Here is a 20,524-nt window from a genome sequence, read left to right as displayed (position 1 = left end):
CTCTTTTCTCTGTTTCTTTTCAACATAACATTTAGGTAATGAATTTAAAAGATAGGTGGTAAGGATAAATGTGGCCTATGAGATTTAGTGGAAGATGCTCTTTAAAACCACTGGTTGACTGTACATGGACAATTAGGCCATCAGGAAACATGGTTGTATTTAACTTCCTGAGAGCAAAGCACTGATCATTTCACTCTGGTGTTGAATAAAGGGACATTTTACCCCAATTCAAGACTTTTAATCTCTCCTCTGGTGATTAATCTTCACCTTTTTTTCTTTTTTTTGGATGAGATTCCTAGTAATGGAGCTCAAGACGATTGCATTCCTTTTGAAAGAACTCTCCTCAGTCAGAAAAGGGAATGTTAGAGAGAGTCCTTCTCTGAGTTTGGAAGAAGAAAAAGAAAAGAAATTCAGAGAAACCTTGACTCTGAAAAATCTTCTAAGGCCTTTCAATTGCCTTTAATTCGAAATGCTCAGCGTACCAATGCACCATACTTTGGGGTATCATTTTCTGAGCCCCAACAACAATTTACAAAGATTGTAACATATAATTCTTCCAACAATCTCGAAAGTAGCTTTGATTTAATTCGTTTTACAGATGAAGAAACAGAAACTCTAGCAAAGTATGTTGCCAAGATCTCAGAGATTATAAATGGCACTAGTGAAATTCAATTCTATATATTCTGACTTTTCAACATGTCAATATAAATTTATATTTAATTTTTCATTTCATTTTTTATTTTTAAAATATGGTTAATACAAAATTATAATATTAAACTACTATTAAATAAATACACATAATTACATAAATTTTAACTATAAAGAGATTGAATTTGAAAATGAATCTAAAATGATTAGTAGCTGGCATACAAAATTTTAATTGCTTATGCTTATATGAAGAATGAACTACATAAAATTCTTACGTTTCATGTTTTTTCCAAAAAAAACTGGTTTTATGAAAAAAATGGCATTGCTAAATTTAAAGTAAATGAAATAAAGTGTTTATAGTCCTCCAATTAGTGAAATATGGTTATGCAAATGAAAAACAGCTAAGTAATTTAATAACCACCTGAAAATTGTAAACACATAATAATCCAAGTGGTTTCTTGAAGTAACACAAGTTGAAGATATTATTTTCAAACTATACTAAGTTCATGTACTTTTTATAAATTAAAGTGACTAAAATTATTTTATTACTTCAAAGATATTATTTTCAAACTATACTAAGTTCATGTACTTTTTATAAACTAAAGTGACTTAAATTATTTTATTACTTCAAAGATAATTTACTTTAAGGCCTATGAAAGCTATAGTTGTCTGCGTATTTTGGACATTTATCAGGATAATTTAAAAAAGATGTATATGTTGGTCTAAAGTAACTTCATTTGTTGCTTCTTCTATCTCAACAGTGGGTAATACCCTGTGATTTTTTTTTTAACTTGGTACAAGGAAACCTGACATAAGAAGTTTCCCTAAAGCATGAATTTGAAAAAATTGAGAAGGTAAAATTGTGGCCAATAAATAATAACAGAATCCATCAAATTAAAATTCGAATGACACATACACTATTGCATGAGTTTTAGTGTCCATAACTCATAAATCTAAGGACTTAATCATATGGTGTCTTAGCAGGATGACATTTTTCCTTCATTTTGAAAATCTCTCTGAACTTGAGAACTTCACTTAATGGTTAGATTTCAGGAAAACAAAATGATACACCCTGAGCTGAAAAGGTAATACCACGCCTTTATTAAAATTATACCTGTCCTTTGGACACCTGCTAAATTAAATGTTTTATTGTTTGAAAAAACATTTCATTTAGCTATTGAAAATTGGGGTGACTATGTCTTTGGATATTTAGAAAATACTCTTAAATATTCAACAGTATAATAACAATAACAGTTTATTGCCACCATTTAATTAAGAGTAACAGCTTTTTCAAACTGTAGAATCCAATCCAAACATAAGTGCATGGGATTTGATAACTAGAGAATTGTCTTTGAAAGGAAGGATGACATGATAGCTAATGCATGCACATGGAAACTAATTAGATTTTTTAGCTAATGAATCCCCATTTAAATAAATGTGATTGATAAATAATGGATCCCCATGGAAATGAATAGAATTGGATGACTAACACACCCACTGAAATGAATGTGATTCGATAGTTATCGCATCCTCATAAATGTGTTAGATTGAATCCCATTCATTTTAATTGCAATAAATTAAAATAGCTTTTGTTCATGGCCTTTTGGCTAAGATCAAATGCTTTGTCCTCTATTTGGGGACTATATACCACAAAGGCAGGCAGCCTAGACTTACTGATCTAATATGTGCCTTCCTTCTGTAATGACATGATCTATAAACTTTATTTTTTGAATCCTAGTTAGGAGCGACCCTCTCCCTGTTCACAGTTCATCTGTGAAAAAGGAATATTAATAATACAAATAGGTGTCTGTTAAATGTATACATGTTTAAAAATGTTATTGCACATGGTTAAGGAGTGCTTTTGAATCTAAATTATTGATAATTTATATTGATTAAATAAATGGACTGATTAATATTCCCAGTAGACAATATAAATTGTTGATATAATATTCGGAACTATTTTGAAAGAAAGCCAGAAAATAGTACATTCTATTAGAAATATAATTCTATATTAGAACAGAAATTCCTTGGTGATTTTATAATTTTTATGTCATCTTATATGCATATATACACAGATACATGTATATATACACACAAATATATATACATATATAAACGTATATGTACACAAACACATATATGTGTATGTGATTGTATACATATATATATAATTGGTCTATACATATATATATATACACTTATATGTGTATGTGTACATGTACGTACACAGGCACACACATACTCACATAAGCACACACTCACACACACACACATATGGTTTCATACTTTTTGAAAATCGTGAACACTAAAAAATGTGCCAATAAATGGAAACCCACCAATTGGTGCTTTGATTTTGATAACATCATTTAGTTTAAAGTGGAAAATTGTTATTTCACACTAGAGGGGATTTCTGATTTTAATTTGGCCTTCCCAAAAAGGTGAGAAGCTTCATTAAAGATATTCCTCTGTTCATTAATTAATTGATAAGCAGTTGTAATAAAGTGCTTAGAGGAGTGGTTGTCATTAGGAATTTCTCTAGAGGCAATATTTTAGGAAGAACAAACTATCAACTGAGGAATATTCTTAACCAGTGTTTAATATTATGCACAGAGAGTAAGGCCAGAGGTAGTTTATATTTCTCTGAAGCCATGGGAAATACATTTTTAAAACTCAGGATAATTCACTATTTAAAACATGATTCCCCAGAATTTTATAAATGGCTTAACAGCCCACAAAGATATTGACAACTGTTCTAACAGGCATATTTGTATTAAATGGGAATATTTACTAAAAATTTTATTTAAGATTTTTAAATGATAAATGATTTCAATTATTGGTAAAGGAGATTTTAAGATAGTATTATTTCCTCCACTTCCTTTCTCTATGTTTTGTTTTTGCTTTTGATTCTTTTAGCAGTATATTTTAATTGTTTTCCATTATACAATATGTTTATGACCCACTCCTCCACTCTTTTCCCACCCTTACCACCCACAGAGTTGTGCTTGCTATGGATCTAGTTGTGAGACAGTGTTTTCTCAGGATCTCTTTGCATTTTTTAGAATCAGTTGTCTTTGAGCCATTGAATATTTTAATGAGAACACTAGAATATGAACTCCAGTCAGCTGTCACAGACAAGCATGTTATATGACTGAATTCTAAAATGGCAGAGTGAAAAGTATGACAGCCTCTTCCCAACAAACAAATAAGCCAACATACATATGTAAAACAAACGTGCATACATGACTCTCCACAACCAATGTATATGTGTGTATGTGTGGGCTGTTAAGCCATTTATATATATATATGTAAAACAAGCATTTACAGTTCCTCAAAAATTGCTCAGAGATATACAACAAATGGGGAAATATTCTTTCAAGAAAATCTACTTTCCTTCAGATAAACTGGCTCAGTCTATGGAAACTATTCCTGACCTACTTCAGATGGATGTAATCAACAAGGGAAGGCTTATTCTTTCTCTAACTCCAGAATGGAGTTACAATCTTATCTCAGGGAGAGCAGAGTGCTGGTGTTTTCCATTTCTCCTGGCCTTGCATGACAGTTCTATTCTGGGAAGACATAGCTGAGATTATTAGGGTTACCGTCCTCTACTCAGTCCTCACTTGCTGGGCATAAGTTCTACTCCAGATGCTGTAGGCCAGAAATACAGGGCTATAGGAATACTCACATTCCAGCTGGTGTGTATAGTGGAGGTTCCAAGCCAGAAGGAATAAGCCAAGAAAACTGGGAACTATTCCACCAGGGCCAATTAATAGAGCTTGGCCCCTTCTTCACAAAGTGGAAGGAGTCCCCTTCTTTCAAAGGCATTGTTCAAAACCATGAAGATAAAGAGTGCAATTGATATTATAGCTACAGATGAAGAGGCAAAGCCATATGAAATTTAACAAGAAGAACCAGGAAAAGGGATAGATAAGAGCAATCTTGAAATCACAGTCACCCTCTGTGATCAGGAATGTTGTATACAAATACTAAGCAGTGTTCACTCAGGAATAATCAGAACAGGTCATGAGAACACTTGAAGACTTTCCCCACAATGCATGTAGGTCAATAAATAAAGAGTGGAATCCTCATTGAAACTAGAGGATTAAGTTCAATCTGTGACCCAACTGGCTGAAATTAAGCTACATTGACCCAGGAGTAATTTCTTAGAAGCCAGACTTAAAAGTAAAATCACATTAATTCTTGCATGTCCGAGAGTATATGTGTATACTCAAAGCTGTGTCCTCCTGGGAATAATTAGAGAGAGAAAATCTAAACCACTAGTTCCTGGTTAAACAGGGAAAAACATAAACTTGAACTGTGATGGCAGTATGTAAGCCACAAACATGACCATGCATTTGCGTGCGCGCGCGCCCGCGCGCACGCACACACACACACACAGAAACAAAAACATTCAATGGTAAGGGAGCAACTGAAATAGACATCAGAGCTGAAGCATAACTATTATCAAATTCGAGGCTTACGTTGACCCAGAGGTGATGCCTAGGTAGTTATCATAAAAGACTTAGATAGTTACTTTGGCCAAGTCACTAAATAACTAAATTTCTAGGTAAACATTAGCATACTGGTTAAGATATAAATATCTTGAGATGCTGCAATAAATTGTCTAAGATGTCTAGTTTTGAACAAAAATTATGAGGCATTCAAAAACAACAAGAACAACAATGAGAAAATAAACTTTGATGAAAAGAAAAAATAAGGACAGTCAATAGAAATGTTTTGGAGGGGCTCAGATAGTGGAGTTGGCAGGGAAAGATTTTAAAGCAGTTATTATATTACTGCAATTGTATAAGTATGTTCACATAACTAAACAACATCATGCCCAAATTATTAAGAAAGTTATAGTAATAATGTTTCATCAAAGGAAGAATATCATTAGAATATGGAAATTATAATTTAAAGCCTAATGAAAATTCTGGTGTTAAAAAGTACAATCACCACTGTAAAAATTTTGCTAGAAAGACTCCACGTTATATTTCAGAGGGGAGAAGAAGGAATCAGCAAGACTTGAACTTACATCAATTGATATTATGCAGACTGCAAAACAGAGAGGAAAAACAATGAAAAATAAAAGATCCTTGGAGAAGTATGAAACACCATTAAGCATGCCTACATATATTTAACAAGAATAACTAAAAGAAAAGATAAAGAAAAAGGTCAAAATATTTGAAGAAATATGTGCTAAAAATCGGCCAAACTGATGGAAAAAAAGAAAAACTTTTATATAACCAAGAACTCAATGAATTTCAAATAGAATAAATGCAAAGAGATTACAACCAAACCTATCCAAAATTTTAAAAAGCACAACCAAAAAGTAAAAAAGCAAGGTAAAACAAAAAATGTTGAAGCAGCCAGAGAAAAACTCTAGCTAATATCTACAAGTAAACCCCAAAAGATTAATGGCTAACTTTTCATCAGATAAACAATGGAGACCTAAAATCATAAGGATGGCATAGTCAATGAGATAACAGTAAAAAAAGAAAAAGAAAAATCACCTGTCAGTCATGCATCCTGTATCCAGCAACTCTAACTTCCCAACACAAAGACGAAATAAAAACATTTCCAGACCAAAAAAGAAGCCTAAATAATGTGTTGCCAGCAGAACTGCTCTACAAGGAATACTAAAGGAAATTCTTTAAGCTAAAAGCAAGTAAAACCAGATAGTCATTCAAGTACACACAAAAATAAAAAATACCAATAAAGAAAATTATATAATTACAAAAGAGAATATAATTACATGTTTTATCATTTTTATTCTTGTTTAAGAGGCAATTGCATAAGCAATGTATATAATATTTTTTCTGGAATATTATACATGTAAATGTAACACATTTATCAATACAAGCAAAAAAAGTCGGTTTGAACAAAGCTATTGATGTAAGGAAATGACACCAATATGTAACTTGAATATATCAGAGGAAAAAAAGAGAAACAGAAATTGTAATGTAAAAGGTTGATACAACAAACTCTATAAATATATACTTACTCTTTTTTTAGCTCTTTAAAAATACAAATATTCAAGTAATAAATATAAAAATAGATTATAGAATTTTTAATATGTATACACATAATATGTGTAATGATTAATAGCATAAGTTTGGAGAGAATGATGTTATAAAGGAGTAAAATGTGTACATTTTATTGAAATTATGTTAGTATAAATCTGTAAGTTTTTGTTAATTTGAGATTATATCATAAGCCCAAGGAATAATTCAAATAATTAATAATATAATTTAAAACCATAACTCAAAAGCATTAAAATATTATTCCAGAAAATACACATTTAATACAATAAATCACTAAAGGAAGAACAAAAGTACAAAAATATATAAAGATATATATTAGGTAAAAGGAAATGGAAGATATGAATCAAATCAGATTAATAATAATATTAAATATGAATTGATAAAATAATTGAGTCAAATGCAGAGATTTTTACATTTAAATTTAAAAATAAAACATGTTTCCACTATACTCTGGCAGAGAAAATATACTTTATTTATTTTTTCTTTTTATTGTATTTATTTGTTTATTTTTAAAGATGGGTTTTTGCTGTGTTGCCCAGGCTGGTCTTGAATTCCTGGGCTCAAGTTATATTCCACTGCAGCCTCTCAAACTGCTGGAATTACAGACATGAGTCACCACACTTGGCCACAAGATATATTTCAGATTTGTAAAAAATTGAAAAGGAAAAGCTGCAAGCATGCCAACAGGAACCACCATAGTAAAGCCGGACTGGCTATACTAAAATGAGACAAAATAGAGGTTAAAATAAACAATTGTTATTAAAGTTAAAGAGGGGGCATTTCAAGGTGACAAAAAGTAATTATATTATAAAGATATAATAATCATAAATCTACATGCAACTGACAACATATCTCTTGAATACAAGAAACAAAAACTGACAGAGCTGAGACAGGGATTTTAAAAGAAATATTTGGAGATTTGAATAATCTCCTTAAATAACTAATGTAATAGCTTTTCAGATCAAAAATAATTAAACGGCACTATCAACCATCTACACCTAATGGAAATCCATAGAATACCGAAAATCAGAAAAATACATTCTTCTCAAACCGTTTTGAATATTCTCAGAATAGACCATATGCTAGTACAATAAGGTGAAAGAGATGGAAAATGTACAACATATGTCCTTGGACCACAGTGGAATTAAATTGAAAGAAGAACAAAAAGAAATTTGAGAATAAATATGCAAAAATTAAGCAACATAAATAACCATTAGGCTTAAAAATCACAAGGAAAGGTAGAAAATACTTTGTGATTAATTAAAATTAAAATATGACAAAGTAAAATTTATGAGATACACCTGAAGCAGAGGTCAGAGGAATATTTATAGCTATAAATTCTATTAAAAAAATAAAAATTTAAAATGAAATACTTAACCTTCCACCTTGAAAAACTAGGAAAACAAAGGCAAATTTAAGTATATACGGAAGTCAGAAGACAAAATAATGAAAATTAGAGCATAAATAAATTAAACAATAAATATATAAGTCATAAAGAAAAACTAAGATTGCCCAAAATCTGGTATTTAAAAAGTACAACAAATTGACAGGTATTAATCTATATTAACCCTACAATTTAAAAAGAGAAGATGTAAATTGCCAAAATCAGAAAAGAAAGAGAGCAATGCTACCATGCTTACAGAATTATAAATAACAATTAGGAAATACTATGACGCTCTATGCCAACACATCACATAACTTAGAAGAAATGAGCAAACTCCTAGAAAGACACAAACTACCAAAAGTAACTTAAGAAATAGAAAATATAAACTGACACATAAAGAGATTAAATCTATAATTTTAAAACTTCTCCCACTGCCCCGACACACACACACCTACAGACTCAGGCCGTGATGGCTTCACTAGTGAATTATACCAAATATTAAAAAGAATCATGATGAATATTAAAAAAACTGTGTGTCTATACACTAGTAATGAAGAATTCAAAGTAGAAGAAATTTTGAAATTTATTCAATTTACGGTATCATTGAAAATTATGAAATAACAGTAAATTTATGTGCAAAACATGGATACTGAAAACTACAAAAGATTGTTGACAGAAGTTAAAAGAAGATTTAAATAAATGGGTACAATGGTTCATGCTGGTAATGCCAACACTTTGGGAGGGGGCCAGCGTGGGAGGACGACTGAGTCCAGGGATTTGAGACCAGCCTGGTCAACATAGGAATATCCTGTCTCTCAATACACACACACACACACACACACACACACACACAGAGATATTTATTTATAATTTATTTACTATAAATTATATAATTTTGATTATAAATATATTTACTTACTATAAATTATATAGTAAATTTTGATTATAAATATATTTATTTACTATAAATTATATAAATTTGATATAATTATATAATCAGCTGGATGTTGTGCCACACACCTGTAGTCCCACTCAGCTATTCAACTCTGGAAGCTAAATGGGAAAATCACTTGAACCCAGAAGTTTGGGGCTACAGTAAGCCATGATTGTGTAACTGCACTCCAGCCTGTGTGACAGAGCAAGACCCTCAACAAAAACAAACGAACAAAAAATAAACAAAATAAAATAAATGGAAAGACAGCCTATGGTAAATGCTCTGGTACACACACTGTTACTTATTTGCACTTTGCATAGTTTCAATGATGCAAATTAATGGGTCCAGAATAAGCTTTTCTATTACTACATCTTTTCATTAAGATCTAAAAATCATGCTACTACCATTAATATGGCTAGACAAATTCAGGGAGGGCACTTTTTTTAGCTTTCCTAAAACCTGATGTGGGATGCAAGATTTGAGAAACTCTCTAATCAGACTTGTACATTTAGTTCAATGTTTTTCAACATTGGCATTATTGACAGACATTCATTTTTATGAGGAAACTATTTTGTGCATTGTAGAAAGTTTAACAGCACCCTTGGATACTAGTCAAGCTCCCTACACTAGTCAAGCTCGCTATTCTCCACTCCTGGGTTTCTCAAATGCTCACACTTATAGCCCTGTCATGACAATAAAAAATGTCTTTAGACACTGCAATTGTCTCCTGGAGGGGGCAGTGTAAATCACTACCAAGTGAGATAACTGATTTAGGCAATGATATAAGAAGCCTCTGAATTAATTTTATTTTTACTATAATCTGAGAAGCCCTTCCCTATATTTCTTGCCTATACATTTTCTATGGGTCTGTCAGTGCAAAGCAAAGCAATACTTGTCATTTTCCTTATATTTGACTTTTCTACAATGATCTAAATCTTGTCTCAGTTCCTAAAGAAACCAATAGGACAAGAAAAAAAAAAGACATTAATTGTTGCATCATTTTATATTATTTTCTATTAACTTATATTTGTTGTCTTTTTTTCCCTACTGAGCTATGTACTTGTTACTAGGATATATGTTACAATATTTTACTTTCTATGTGTGATTAACAAAATTGAAATGCTCACTTAATAAATGGTTGGATGTTCAAGCATTATACACATACACACACTCACACACATGCATGCATACATATATACACATACATGTATATATTACATATGTATATAGAACTAAGCTAGTATGTTGGTAAATAAAATATAAAAAGTCACCGATAGGTGCCACCGAAATGTGGCAATTTACCTATCATAAATTACTGTCAACATTCTATGATTATATAGCTTCTGGTGTACAATATGGCACAAATACACATTTGGTGACTGAAACACAATTAGCAACTTTATACCTATATAGGTTATCTTTAAAATTGTACTATTTTCTGACAATAGATATTTTCACTTCACTCTAAATATGAAACCTGCTAACAAATTCTCTCCTGTACTCAGCATTTCTAAACAGAAATGGCTTTTTGACTTACAATAGCAGAAAGAATGCAGTTGTAGAAGGGGTCATATTAGGAAGTGTATTCAGTAAAATTAAGGAGGTTCTAGGCCCTTTTGTATATCTTCTACTACATGAAAGGAAGTTAGTAATTCTGAGATTACGGCTCTCTTCGGACTTTTTAAAGTTATGAAACACTTCAAAGGTTAAACAATGTTATTAAATGGTTTTAGGAGTTCATAAATTAGTCACTATAGATTTTTTACCAAAGGCACTTTAAGATAAAGCAGAATGATTTGGAATTGTATTGATTGATTCTGTTAAAGTGCCAATATATATCCTTATTACACTTTTCTTTTAGAAATATATCAAGAAAATGTTGGTACTACTGGTTATAATTTTTAACACTAAATTCGAGTATTTAAGTGTATTCTAATTGATTTTTTTCTGACGAGCAAAAAAGCCACTAAAAATACATTTGGAAAGAAATGTTTCTGCCCTAATGTATTTCAGATGGTAGAATGATTTGGAGAAAATAGCTCTTCGTGAAACATGTAAAAACATCAGTGGGAGCAGAAGTGAGAAATATTTCATGAATGATTCTTGAGTTGTCAAATATTAAAATAAAATGAATCTTCTCTTCTGATTTCTGAATTTCAAAGAGATTCCAAATAAAGCTCTAGTTAATCTATTGTGTCATGTAATTGTGAGAATTCTCTAAAATAACATATTTTATGATAGAGAAAATCTCCACATTTCAAGTTTTCTGAGTCAACTGCAAGGTTGACTCCAACCCAGATGAAGAGGTGAACATGAGACCTGATGGAAAGGACAGAGGAGGTTTAATTATTGTTTATTTATTTTATTGATTTTATGAGTCAAATTATATTTGAGGAAGAGGTACAACATGTCAAAATCTGAAGGAACAGATGAAAATAAAAACGAAAAAAACAATCATTGTGTCAAAGCAGGATGAAATAAGAAAGCGATCTTCGCTCTGCATTGCTCTTTTTAGCATGTGACTGTAATGGTAAGTGTATGTATTAGAGTGACTCTTTCATTAATATTCAGTATGTGTGTTCTGTGAAGAAGTGGGTTAGACATCAGTGATACTGAGTAACTAAAAGCCAGTGACCAGCCATTATAGGAACATGTGAACACTTGGAAAATGCCCATTTGGTATTCTTATATTTAGGGAAATAAACAGCAATCTCAAAGCCCATATAATGCCAATCTGTACAGATATACTTGGATACCTGCCCTATCAAAGATCTCCTTTGAAAATCTAGGGCCGTTACTTTGCATGTATAAGCTAAATGTGCCTGTTGGGACTCTGCTACCATTATGTTCTTAGGCAAGAGGAAGTTTTTTGAGTCTGAGGTCACTCAAAACCTGGCTCACTAGCCAGTAAGTCTTGTTTATATTCTGCCCCAACGAAAACAACCAAGTTCTTTATTTCCTATGGCAAATCTCAATAATTACCCTTTCTACTTACAATATACAGTGCTGTGTATCTGTGTAAACTACCAAGTTCAACTGTATAGTGTCTTCCCCAACTGATGATGCCTGAATGGTCCTTTTCAGTTTAAACAGCATTATGCCTGAATTGAGAGTATGAATATATGGAAAGGAGGTACCATAACAAAAAAAAACTATATGAAGAAAGTTCATAAAAACTTAGAATATATGCCAGGCCGATCCGTATAGGAATAAAAAGCAGAAAATATGAGAAGCTGAGTGGAAGTGGCTAGAGTAGGAAACACTGGGTGATAAGTGTATGACGTGACCTCACCTTTTCTTAATATATTATATTGGCAAAGAATTGGAAACTCATTTTCTTTAAATAAAATGATAAACCCTAGATAAACACATTTCTTTGGATATTTTGTACAGCTTTCCGCTTATTGAATCTCACTATCTATAAAGTAGTTTCAGAAGTGCTATATATGTGACCTCTTTTTGAAAGGAAGTAGATATTGTTTCCATAAAAAGTAACTTTTTTCCTTTGACTCTTTTATTTGTATAGTTTAATGTGCATTAATGCCAAAAAAATTACTGCATTTACCCAGGGAAGTTAGATTCTGATAAAATGAAATAACAATATAAAGGCTTATTCTGAATTTTTAATTTGTATCACTAAAATTAAGTGAACTACCAATAAAACACATGTGCTACAATATACACCATAAGGGCAGGTATGAAACATATTCTAAGAGATTATGTGACTATTCACCATGAGAAATCTGTCTACCTACAGATCATCTGTGCACAAACTTATATGCATGTACATGCACATTATTTGAACATATAAATCTCTGCTTTTTTGTCTTTCCCCCTGGAGCTCTGGCCATCTTTCCCTTTTGCTGTTCAGATTAAAATACTATCAAAACCAGGCATGATTCTCCATCATTTGTTTTATTATGGTAACATTTACTTTCATTTGAACAGTCATTGGCCACAGATCTTCATATGTTATGTTATAGTGCTGACTTTCTGATATATAACAATGTATAGAATTCTCAATATAATGCACATAATTCAGTATTATGTAACAGAATGACCATTAGAACTGAAAAAGGTTTACTGAAAAGAAATCAAAGAAAAATAAAATCAGTATATACCATTTCTAAATTGCTAACATTAAACCTTAGAGTGTTCATGAACAAACTTTATTCCATTTTCTGACAAATAAACCAATTCAAAATGCAATGATTTTAATCTATTTAGCAGTATCATAGCACAAAAAATGTCATTCTCAGAAACCCATATCCATCAGACTAAAAAGACTGAATTTACATCAGCTATATGATGGAATAAAATAAATTTGTTTTAATAGGACATACCCACTGGATCAATGTTTCCTGCTTCGAAAATGAACATCTTAGTTTTCCCTAGGCATTTGTGGGAACAAGAGATCATTATTCTATGACATTGTTTCGTCCCATTGACATTTCTGAACAGAGAATGCTTCTTCTTTTGTGAGTCTATGAGTCTGCATGAAAACAAGATGTATATCATTGGGACATTTTAACTAATATTAAGTCTGATTTGTCAAGTGTTTTAACTATTTCTTTTTCAGAAGTGAAAAAGGTATATTAAGTCTTCTAAGAGGCAAGGATACTCTTATTGACTAAATGACTGAATTGATTCATAAATAGTGCCTTAACTCCTAAAATAGTAAATGCAACTTCAAAAGGTGTCAAATTTGCAACAAGGAACGTCTCTGGCACTAAAATAATCAATATAACTATTCCATTTTGTGAAGGATTTTATGGCTATTTAGTAGAATTCTTTGCCCTTGTTTTTAAATGTTTCCCCCCCCCCCATTTCAAGCATATTCTATAGGCTTAAATGATACAGCATGCAGAGAAAAAATTTAACTGCTGTATATAGGGTTCAGGTTAAAGTGAAACAGAGCAGACTGCTATAACAAATGTTTGAAACTCACTATCATGTAGAAATTATGATGCCCTGAGGAAGTTAGAATTTTGATGGTAGTTGCATTTTCATTCTTGAGCAATGACTTAGTGCTGAATTTAAACAAACAGGTGTTCTACATACTACTTTAGAAATGTTTTTAAGGATTTCAGAGGCCCTAGGTGAAAGTACTTTAGTAGATAATATACATAGACACAAGAAAAGGTTATTATAAATTTGTAATATACATAATTTATTCATTTAACAAATTGTTTTAGCAACGTGAACTACACCAAATGTTAGAAATACAGAATTATTATAAATCCCACTGTCCCCACACGTATATACAAACAACTCCCTACTTTGCTTATGACCTCTCTGAAACTTATTTTTAAAACAAAAATAAATGAATAATATGTGAATTACCTTATCATTCCACAAACAAAATGATCAATCTGATTTGTTGCCTACATCTTCTGTTTCTTTCCCCTGTAATGATGGTTCAAACTTTCTTATTTCTTGCAGTGACAAATCCTCTCATTTGTTTGAAAGGTTTTGTCTCCTCTTGTCTAATATGTTTCCGTTTTGTAATTAGCAAAGTATGGTAAAAAGACCCAGTTTTAATTTTGTACTTATGTTATTTTTCCTGTACTAAGAATACTTTATATGAGTTTTATACTCTAAGTAAAAACTTCCATGCATAATACTGTGTTGTTAGTTATAGGCACAATGTTGTGCAGCAGATCTCTAGGACTTACTCTTCTTGTTTAACCAAATTTATACCCATTAAACAGCAACTGCTCAGCCCCTGGTTACTACCCCAGCCTCTGGTTACTACCACTTTCTCTCTGTTTCTATGAGTGTGAGTATTTAAGACACTTCATATACGTTTAATCATGCAGTATTAGTCCTTCTGTGACTAACATATTTCACTTAGCATAATAAACAACAGGTTCATCTACATTTTTGCATATGACAAGATTTTCTTTTTTCTTATGAAAAAAAGAAAGAGAAAGAGAAAAGGGGAGAGAGAACAGGAGTCTTGCTCTATTGCCCAGGCTGGAATGCAATCTAAAAATAAGTATTAAAAACCTCTTTTATGCCAATAATTGTGCTTAACAGTGGAGACAGGAAGGAATAAGGGAAGAAAATAACAAACAGACAATCAATATTTCATTTAAATCTGTGAAATGCTATGCAAATGCTAAAGAGTGATTTGCTTCCATTTATGTGGTCACTTTCAAAATAGGTGTAATGTGATACTGAAAAAAAATGTATGTTCTGTGGACCTGGGGTGAAGAATTCTATAAATATTCCTTGAGTTTACTTGTTCCAGGTCTGAGTTCAAATCATAGATGTCCCTGTTAATTTTCTATCTCGTCGATCGGTCAAATATTAACAATGTCAAAGTCTCCCACTATTATTGTGCGTGAGTCCAAGTCTCTTAATAAGTCATTGAGAACTTGTCTTATGTATCTGGGTGCTCCTATGTTGGGTGCATATATACTTATGATAGGTGACTCCTATTGTTGCATCGATCCTTTTACCATTATGTAATGTCCTTCTTTGTTTCTTTTAGTCTTTGTTACTATTAAAGTCTATTTTGTCAAAGACTAAAGTTACAATTCCTGTTTTGTTTTGTTCTGTTTTCTCCCCATTTGATTGGTTGGTCTTCCTCCAACCTTTTGTTTTGAGTCGTTGTGTGTCCTGCTTATGAGATAGATCTGGATACAGGGAACTAATGGGTTTTGACTTTTTATTCACTTTGCATGTCTGTGTCTTTGATTAGGGCGTTTAATCCATTTACATTTAGGATTAATATTGATATTTGTGAGTTTAATATTGTCGTTTAATGCTAGCTGCCTATTTTGCCCATTAGTTGATATAGATTCTTCATTATGAAGATACTCTTTACCTTTTGGTAAGTTTTTGGGATGACTGATACTGGTTGTTCCTTTCTGTGTGTAGTGCTTCTTTCAGAAGCTCTTGTAAAGCAGGCCTGGTGGTGATAAAATCTCTGAGTGCTTGCTTGTTCGTGAAAAATTTTATTTTTCCTTCATTTATGAAGCTGAGTTTGGCTGGATATGAGATTCTGGGTTGAAAATCCTTTTCTTTGAGGATATTGAATATTGACCCCCACTCTCTTCTAGTTTGTAGGGTTTCTGCTGAGAGATCTGCTGTAAGTCTGATAGGCCTCCCTTTATGGGTAACCTGACCTTTCTCTCTTGCTGCCCTTAGAATTTTCTCCTTTATTTGAACCCTGGTGAATCTAACGATTATGTGTCTTGGGTTGCTCTACTTGAGGAATATCTTTGTGGTGTTCTCTGTATTACCTGGAGTTGAGTATTGTCCTGCCTTACTAGGTTAGGAAAGTTTTCCTGAATAATATCCTGAAGAATATTTTCCAGCTTGGATTCATTCTCTTCACGACATTCGGGTACACCTCTCAAAATTAAATTAGGTCTTTTCACATTGTCCCATATTTCTTGGAGACTTTGCTCATTCCTTTTTACTTTTTCTTCTCTAATCTTGTCTTCTTGTTTCATTTCATTAGGTTGGTCTTCGACCTCTGATATCCTTTCTTCTGCTTGATCAATTCGACTGTTAAAACCTGTGCATACTTCGCGGAGTCTCACATTGTATTCTTCAGTTCCATAATTATCCAGAATTTAATAAAGACAATAATAATATTTAGGTACATCTTCACTCAAACTTTTTCTTTTGACGTGGAATTACATAATAAAATAAGTCCCTCAATTTAAAATGCATATTAATTTTCCTAAATGGGGATGCCTTTTCACTAGACTTATTTCTGAGCATGTATAGGAGCTGCAATGTGAGGTACTGCCCCATCCCTGCCTAGTGTGTAATCTTATCATCTTCCCTCTGATTTGGTTAGCAGAACATTTTCATCTTTTCTCCTGCTTATGGTCAACATCTTTATGCTCAATGTTGCTGCAATAGCAGCCTATTAGAAAACAAGTCAAGGACTAAAAACCTCAAAAATTGGAGTACTCAAGTGCCTTGTGAATGCTTAGACTTACCTCTGTAGGATATATTTTATTTCTTTCCTCTTTTCTGAAGATAATTTTCTGAACTTGTCCTGTGTCCTATAAAAATGTTCAGAATTTGATGCCTGTACTGACGCCTGTATTGTTAAATGCCTTACTCTGGTCTCAACTAACATAATCCACATTTTGCTTCCAGTAACTTGAATTGGTACTCACTTATCACTTTCTACAAATAAAATTAGGTTAAAGTAAAAGCAATATAAAATCTTGAAGAAAATAAATTACAGAGGATGAAAAGCACTCAGAAGGCTGTACAAAATTGGAATGCAATAGTCTCATTTGCTTTATCTCATAATACATAGGCTTGCAGATTAGGTATATACATATGTGTGAGGCCAACATTCCTTGTTTGTTTGCTAATTTTAGCTGAGTACTAATTTTCAGAATTACCTTTCTTAACAATACTGATTGCCTCACTAAATTAGTAGTCAATATTTAATCAAGACAGCAATAACATTATTCAGTTATTGGGCCTGGGCCATTAGCCATATCTGAAAATGACTTCAGGTATCGCACATAGAACTCTATGTGTCACATCATTCCAACATAATTCCCTAAGTTTTAGGTAAAACATACTTGAAAAAACATATATCATTAACTACCTCTAGTCTTAAAGACATACACACAAGCATAGCACATTCCCAGATTTTGATTTGTAACTCAAAGTGAATACAAACTCCAGAAGAGTTCAATGTGGATACTATTAGTTATCAAGCTTTTAATTAGGCAAGAAATTTTTCATTTTAAAGTTGTCATTAGCAATCACTTTTACTGTATATCTTTCCACATACTACAGTATTTAGTGTCACGGTTAGTATTGCCTTGGAAGATATATGGTTGCCAGTACAGATTGCTCAGAGAATCACACGTGCTCTCTCTTTTCTTAGCTTGAGGGTAAAAATATCTGAGTCCACTGAGTGGAACATAAGTCTCTAAATTTGTTTGCAAAAACCCTTACTTCAGTATAAGTTGTGTTATGCTTACATAACAGTTGCAGGTTTGGTAGCTTAAATAGTCTAAAAAGTTTTTTAAAATATTGAAATTTTAGAATAATCTGTAATTTTTTTATTTAAAAAATGTATTCTGGTTTTCTTCATTTTGCATTTAGCTTTAGCACATTAGCTCTACTTGCAGACAGTGAGTGCCACTTACATATGCTAAAACCATATTCCATGATAGCCTACATTTTATGGTGTTAAAAGTGCCTTTGTATTTTACAACAGTTGTCACTCAAGGTTTTCAATTCCTTAGAAACATAAAGCAATTTATTAAATCTTGTGAGTCTTACCTCTTTCATCTAAAGATACAAAAAATATGTATCTTCCTTGGAGTTTTTTAAAAATATAAATTTAAAATGATGTACTATTTACGAAGAAGTGTATCACTCATTCACAAATGAGTGCCTGTAAAATTGTCAAGTTTTAACAAATATTACTGCTATCTCCTCTTTGGGCTTTAGTCAGTAATTCTTCATTGTCATTTTTTACATATTTCTAATATTTTAAGGGAAATTTGAATATATCCTTGGATCAAAAACTTTAGCATGCAAAATTAATCAAACAATTTTTTTTTTACTGCATATTTTTTCTTCAAGAATTTTAAACTACATTGCTTGGAAATAGACTCTGAATGAGTACCAACAAGTTGGAAAACAGATAACATTGAGGAAGAAAGTCTACCCAATAAACGATAATAAAGTACACCGTAACCCAAATACTACACTCTACAGGGAAACTCACCTCCATTACTAATGTTTTGCTTTGCTTTGTGCATGCCAAGGTAGCCACAGAGAAGATAATTTACATGAGGAATAAAGTGGAAGGACAACATTTTTTAAAATGAAGCATGTTTAATTATGCGAATTTATATTTACATTAATCCATGTGAATAATTTTTATTTTGTTTTGAACTTAATAATATATGTATCTTATCCTGGAAATGTTTTCTACCATACATAGGCTAGTTACATAACTCACTTCATTTTATATTTTTAAATGCTTGCATGGAAATATCAATCAGTTTACAAAATTATCTGAGAGTATCATTTTTAAAAGTCCAACAGAAAAATAAAACAACCTACTATAAAGCCATATGATTTAAATAAATATTTTCTAAAACACCCACCCAATTTTTGTTAAAAATGCCTTGTGATACCCTCACTATTCTAAACATGATCAAGGGTTATGATAGAATAATAAGTTTGCTTTGATCACTCTTAGCAGGAACAAAGCATGTTTCTTAAACTGATATTGGGCATATATACTACCAAAATTCTGTTCAGGTAAATGATCATACCCAGTTTTCATGTCATACACATTCACAAACAGACACATTTTCTGGTGGAGACTTAAACAAGGGTATGGAATTCTGCAGTCTCGCCTATCTATATATTCTTTCACTCTGAATATATACCCTAAAAAATAATTTTTTTTTTTTTTTTTTTTTTTTAGGCGGAGTCTTGCTCTGTGGACAGGCTGGAGTGCAGTGGCGCGATCTCGGCTCACTGCAACCTCCACCTCCAGGGTTCAAGCAATTCTCCTACCTCAGCCTCCCGAGTAACTGGGACTACAGGCGCGTGCCACCACTCCCAGCTAATTTTTGTATTTTTTAGTAGAGACGGGGGTTTCACCATGTTGGCCAGAATGGTCTGATTTCTTGACCTCATCATCTGCCCTCCTTAGCCTCTCAAGGCGGGGATTACAGGCATGAGCCACCGCGCCCGGCCAATAATAACTCTTATATTTTTCCTTATACCAATATTATTTTTTTCTGCTTCAGTGTTTGTAAACTAATGCCTGCATATAGGAAATAAAAAGATGATAAAAAATGGGAGTAGCCATAAGACTGGCACTTCAGATAGTTATATATGGATAATTATCACAGCAATTAAAGAATTATTACATGTTATTTTCCAAAATAAGAGGAATAGCACAGTGAAGATATCGTGCTTTTCTGGAAATTTCAAAAATGTTAATAATATAAAAACATTATAAACACTTGAATAGAAAAGAAAACACTGCGCATCTAACCATCCTAATATTTTTCTACATTTACTTTCCATGGTAACTGCCATGGCAGTGAGTTTTCATACCTTCCTGTACACATTTAGCATTATCTTAAATGTCTTTGTTCATGTAACTGCATTTATCAAGAGGGTGCATAATATCCCATCCAGGGAATCAAATAAACTGTTTATTATTGCACACTTGTTCTTTTATTTTCAGTTTTGTGCTAATATTTTTTAAGCATTATCTGTCGTTCCAGGCATTATACTAACAGCTTCTAGGCTTTGACTTACATGAGGATTATTTCCAATGAATCCTGGAATAATGCCATGGTGACAACAGTATGCACATATTATTTCGCATCTTCTCTATTAAATTTTGAGACTGATGTACCAGAATCAGAATTACTATGTCAAAAGTTATACATGTTTCTTTGTTAGATGTTCTATAAAAGACTTCTACCAGTTCCACATACCAAACAAGTTGTACCAAGTGAGAATGCTTCTAGCTGTATCAGAGAG

The sequence above is a fragment of the Callithrix jacchus genome, chromosome 1, assembly GCF_049354715.1.
Source record: "Callithrix jacchus isolate 240 chromosome 1, calJac240_pri, whole genome shotgun sequence".
Taxonomy (NCBI): domain Eukaryota; kingdom Metazoa; phylum Chordata; class Mammalia; order Primates; family Cebidae; genus Callithrix; species Callithrix jacchus.
The sequence above is the reverse complement of the archived record's forward strand: the minus strand, read 5'-3'. Positions refer to the sequence as shown.